Source organism: Physeter macrocephalus, chromosome 5 (assembly GCF_002837175.3).
Source record: "Physeter macrocephalus isolate SW-GA chromosome 5, ASM283717v5, whole genome shotgun sequence".
NCBI lineage: Eukaryota > Metazoa > Chordata > Mammalia > Artiodactyla > Physeteridae > Physeter > Physeter macrocephalus.
In genome coordinates this window covers 12,106,723-12,112,191 of record NC_041218.1, presented here as the reverse complement: position 1 = coordinate 12,112,191, position 5,469 = coordinate 12,106,723, and the positions used below count along the sequence as shown (strand labels likewise).

Genomic DNA, 5,469 nt, shown 5'->3' with positions numbered 1-5,469 from the left:
ACTTATAAAAATTTAAAACTTTCATTCTGTGAAAGACATTTATTAAGAGAATGAAAAGCTAAACCATGGACTGAGGTTTGAACATTTGCAAAGCACAAGGTGTTAAAGATCTTATAACCAGAATATATAAAGAATTTTTAAAATTCAACAATAAGCAAGCAACTCAATTTTTAAAAAACAGGCAAAAATCCGTAAACACTTGACCAAAGAAGATATACTTATGTCCAACTCGCATATGAACAGATGTTCAACGTCACTAGTCATTAGGGAAATGCCACTTAAAATCACAATGAAATACCACTATACATTTTTTAAATGACTTAAAAACAAACAAAACACTGACAATTTAAATTAGATCTTGGAAGAGGACACTAGTTGAAAACTGGAAAATCCAAATCAAGCCTACAATTTCGCTAATAGTACTGTAACTAGGCTAATTTCTTAACTTTGATCATTGTACCATGGTTATTTATGTAAGATGTGAGCATATGCGGAAGCTGGGATAAGGGTATATGGGAATTCTCTGTACTGTCTTTACAACGCATCTCTACGTCAAAAACAACTTCAAAATCATAAGTTAAAAATATAACCAAATAAACTGGACTTTCTAAAGCCATTCTTTCTGTCCTTAATGCTACAGCTTTCTTCATGAGTTTTCCTTGGTTAGAAATACACTTGAATACATCAGGATATATTTAGCAAACTGGATATGCCATTTAGGTATTGGTCCACCAGTTCTACTTTAAAAGATCACCTCTTCGCCTAGAAAGGTTACTTCACCCGCACTTCAGCCTAACTTTGGGAATTCCCATCAACAACATTCTTCTTTCCATTGCAGGAAGCAACACTGCCAGAAGCTATGGCAAGCAGAGCCTCTTCTAAAATGCCTTTGATGATTGCAGCAACATGGATGCAACTAGAGATTATCATACTAAGTGAAGTAAGTCAGAAAGAGAAAGACAAATACCATGTGTGATACCACTTACCTGTGGAATCTAAAGTATGGCACAAATGAACCTATCTATGAAACAGAAACAGACTCACAGACATAGAGAACAGACTTGTGGTTGCCAAGGCCTCTGTCTCCCACCAGTGTTTCTCTAACAGAAACACAAAGAACTGCTGTGTTTTCACGCCGTCTCACTGTTCACGGTCCCACATTTGATTTGGGCATCAGACCTCCAAGAGTTCAAAACTTACTGGGTGGTAGAACTGCCATTTCTCTGCCTGTCTCTCATTATAAAGAACTTCTCTGAAATTCTGAATTCACTGGTCTGGTCATTCATTCACCAGCAAGTATCTAGGTACTGGGGTTAAGAGCTAGGAATGAGATACAGTTGTTAATAAAGAAACAACAAACCCCAAACGGAGTCACTTGTGCTAAGTCCCACATCAGCAAACCAAGACTTAACATCTAACCTAATTGCAGTTTCAGCCTCTCTCAGGAATGTGACCTTTAACCAATAGATCTGGAATTACCTGGTCAGCACCAGAGGGGTGACCCCCACCTTCCCCCAAAAGGAAGGTGACCCTGCCTGAAACAATCCACTCTTAGCTAGAAACTTCCCTTTTCTGCCCCCTCCTGCCTGTAAAGTTCTTCCATTTTTTACAGCTCCTCAGAGCTCCTTTTTACTTGCTCGGTGGGATGCTGCCCGATTCATAAATCATTGAATAAAGCCAATTCGATCTTCAAATTTACTCAGAATTTTATTTTTTTAATACAGTGATGAGCAAAACAAATAAAAAGAGAGGCATCAAACTCTTCAGAGTTTGGAGCCTGGGTCAGCAGAAATGGAGGAGAGCCAGTGACAAGAAAAAGCCTCTTGAAAACCAAATCAGAGGTCCTGAAACACTACAGACGTACTTCTACGAGTGGGTGGGAACAAGCAGAGAGTAGCAGTTGTTTATTATTGTACACTGTATTCGAGGGAAACATGTGGAGTTCAAGAACAGAGATTTAAAGATGAGATGGGGTAAAATTCATAACAACTTGCCCAAAACAGGCCAGAAAACCTTAAGTTTTCGCCTTGTTTAAAAGAAGTCGTAAGTAAAGGGAAAACCAAATATTATGAAAAATTTTGGAGACATCTCACACACCAACCTTCCCTTTATTAGAATGACTTCATTATCATTACTTTAGAGTTATGTACACTCATAAAAGTTAATTTATTCTGAGTTGAGAAGTCCATTTTATCATCATGTGTATTGTGCTTACATTTTAAAATCAGAAACAATTTCCCCAAGAAAAAACTGATTCTTCATCTCTTTTGGTTTTAATATTCCAAAATAGATTAGGTGACTTGGGGTATTATTTTTACCCTGTGTTGATTTGCCTACCTTGTAAAGGAACAAGGAACTTTTCCTTCGACCCTTATTTTCCTAGTGATTTGTTTAAAATGAAAGGTAAATGTGTGTTTGCGTGCACACAAGTGTGTGTGTGTGTACAATCATTTTTATATAGAGATTTATTATCTCTCAATTTATTTTGTAAAAGAGGTTTGTCTCAGAAAATGAGTGTCTTCTTGCTTTACTATTGTGATATTGTGATTTATAATAAGAAATACATTTGGGCTTTGTACCCTTTTCTGGCACAGAGCTCCTAAAACCCTTGGAACTTCCTCAGTGAGGGGATCAACAAAAATGCCTTTGCTATGTTAACAAGGTGACTTTTGGAACACACCTAAGGATGGGGACTGATTGCCAGGAAAACCAACTGTGAATACAAGGTTGGAACTTTTAGACCCACCCCCAGGTTTCCAGGAAGCGGGGAGAGGCTGGAGGTTGAAACAATAACCAATGGCCAATGATTTAACCAACTGCACCTATGTAACAAAGCCTCCATTAAAACCCAAAAGGACTGGGTTCAAAGAGCTTTCAGACTGGTGAACACATGAGGTGCAGGGGGTGTGGCACCCCAAAGGGGGCGTGGAAGCTCCATGTCCCTTCCCACAACCTTGCTCTATACATCTCTTCCGTCTGGGTGTTCATCCATGATCATAACCTTTTATAATAAATCGGTAAACGTAAATAAGCTGTTTTCTTGAGTTCTGTGAGCCACTCCAGCAAATTAACTGAAACCAAAAAGGGGGTCATAACTCTAACTTATAGCCAAGAAGTCTAGGTGACAACCTAGACTTGGGATTGGCATCTGACATGGAGGGCAGTCTGGCGGGACTGAGCCCTTAACCTGTGGATCGGATGTCATCTCCAGGTAGATAGTGTCAGAATTGAGTTAAATTGTAGGGCACCGAGACAGCGTTGCAGAATTGCTTGCCGTGGGGGAAAAAAAACCACACGTGTTTAATGACCAGAAGTGTCCAAAGTAACGTGTTCTGTGTGAGGAGTGAAAAAAAAAAATCTCACAGGTGGGTTTTTTTTTCCAACTCAATTATTCTTCCCTTAAGCACTGAGGGCATTGCAAAAGACCATCAGGATAAAAAGTTACAGTTAAGCCCACCCTGCATTCAGTCTTTGGTGCACACAAAAGGATCCACAGGGGTAGGTAGTATAACAGTGAGTAAGAACAAGGACTCTGGGACCCTGTGACTCAGGTACGAATCCCAGCTCTCTCTCTCCTTCTCCGTCTCCCTCTCCCTCTTTGACTTTGGACAAGTTATTTAGCCTCAGTTTCCTCCCCTGCAAAATGGAGATAATAAAAGTGCATTCTTCAGAGGGTTGTTGTAAGGCTTAAATTTCATGATATGTATAAAGTGTCTGGACAGGGCCTAGCCCATAGCTATAAATATTTGAAGTTATTATTACTTTCAATCAGCTCCCTGAGGTCACAAGTGAAACGCAGTTATATGGTGACTTAGTGGACAGATGACTGACTTAACTAGAGCTATTAAAGAACACAGCTCTCAACACTATGTTAGTGATTTATAAAGGAGCGTCTACTCAAGTTCCTCCCTGGGCCCCACGATTGAACTCACACACCAGTGCATCCAAAAGGACACGGGAGAGGATTAGAAAACAACTCCTTCCATCATTTGCATCTCCAGATTTAGAACTAAGAGTTCTAAACTAAACAAATGGAGCAGATTTGGAAATGATGCATCAACTGCTTCTTCTTGTGAACAGTGGGAGCTATCACAGATCTGCACATCACACGCTAGGGAGACATTTTCCTCCAGACACCAAAGAGAAGCAACAACTCAGGATGACTGAAACCTGCAATCCCCCAGAAAATCAACTGTCACCATCTCGCATCATTTTGATGTGAATAATTATAGGCACTGAATGCGTCCTTGGTATCACTGCAAATGGGATCATTGTGGCTATAAATACAGCAGAATGGATTCACAACAAGGCAGTTTCCACAGGTGGCAAGATCCTGCTCTTCCTGAGTGTATCCAGAAGAGCGCTACAAAGCTTCATGATGCTAGAACTCACCTTCAGTTCAACATGCCCACATTTTTATAATCAAGACATTCATTGTATATGATACATTCAAAGGAAGTTTCATGTTCATAAATTATTGTAGCCTCTGGTTTGCTGCCTGGCTGAGATTCTTCTACTTCGTGAAGACTGCGGATTTCTCCTACCCCCTTTTCCTCAAGCTGAAGTAGAGAATTTCTGGTTTGATGCCCTGGCTTCTGTGACTATCAGTGTTTGTTTCCTTGGGCCACAGTGTGTTCTTCCTCAAAAACGTCTACACTGTGCATTGCAACCATCCTTTTTCTAGCCCCTCCTTCAACTCCACTAAGAAAAATTACTTCACTCAGACCAGTGTGATCAGCCTGGTTCTTTTCTTTAACACGGGAATCTTCGTTCCTCTGATCACTTTCATCCTGGCTGCCACCCTGCTGATCACCTCTCTCAAGAGACACACCCTACACATGAAAAGCAATGCCACTGGCTCCAGGGACCCCAGCATGGAGGCTCATGTGGGGACCATCAAAGCTGTCAGCTATTTTCTCATTTTCTAAATTTTCAATGCAGATGCTCTATTTCTTTCCATGTCCAACATCTTTGATATCAACAGTTCCTAGAATATTTTGTGCAAAATCATCATGGCTGCCTACCCTGCTGGCCACTCCATTCTACTGATACAGGACAAACCCTGGGTTGAGAAGAGCCCGGAAGCGGCTTCAGGCTCACGTTCACCTTTACTTAAAAGAGTAGACTCTATGATCCACACCCAAAGCACCTACCCCAACCAGCTCTGCCTTTCCCTCACCTAGACCTCTCTCTTCCTGCCTCCTTTCTTCCCCAAACCTGATCTGATCCTTTCACTCGATGTGTTTTTTGTATTGGAATTGGATCTTCATTCCTCTTTTGCTTCGTGGGCACAATCTTAGTGATGCTTGACATATTCTTCACCTCAGTCTTCCATTTCTACCTCCCCTTTCTCTATCTAAAGCAGTGATTCTGGACACTGGCTACACATTAGAATTGCTAGGGGAATTTTTTTTTTTTTAAATACCAATGTCCAGGCCTGACCCCAGATCAGTGAAGTCAGGATTTCTG

General features: G+C 40.8%; 1 pseudogene; it reads left to right on the top strand.

The window, feature by feature from the left end:
- Positions 1-4,051: 4,051 nt before the first annotated feature.
- LOC102986552 (taste receptor type 2 member 39-like) lies at positions 4,052-5,124 on the top strand (annotated as a pseudogene).
- The last annotated feature ends 345 nt before the right edge of the window (positions 5,125-5,469 follow it).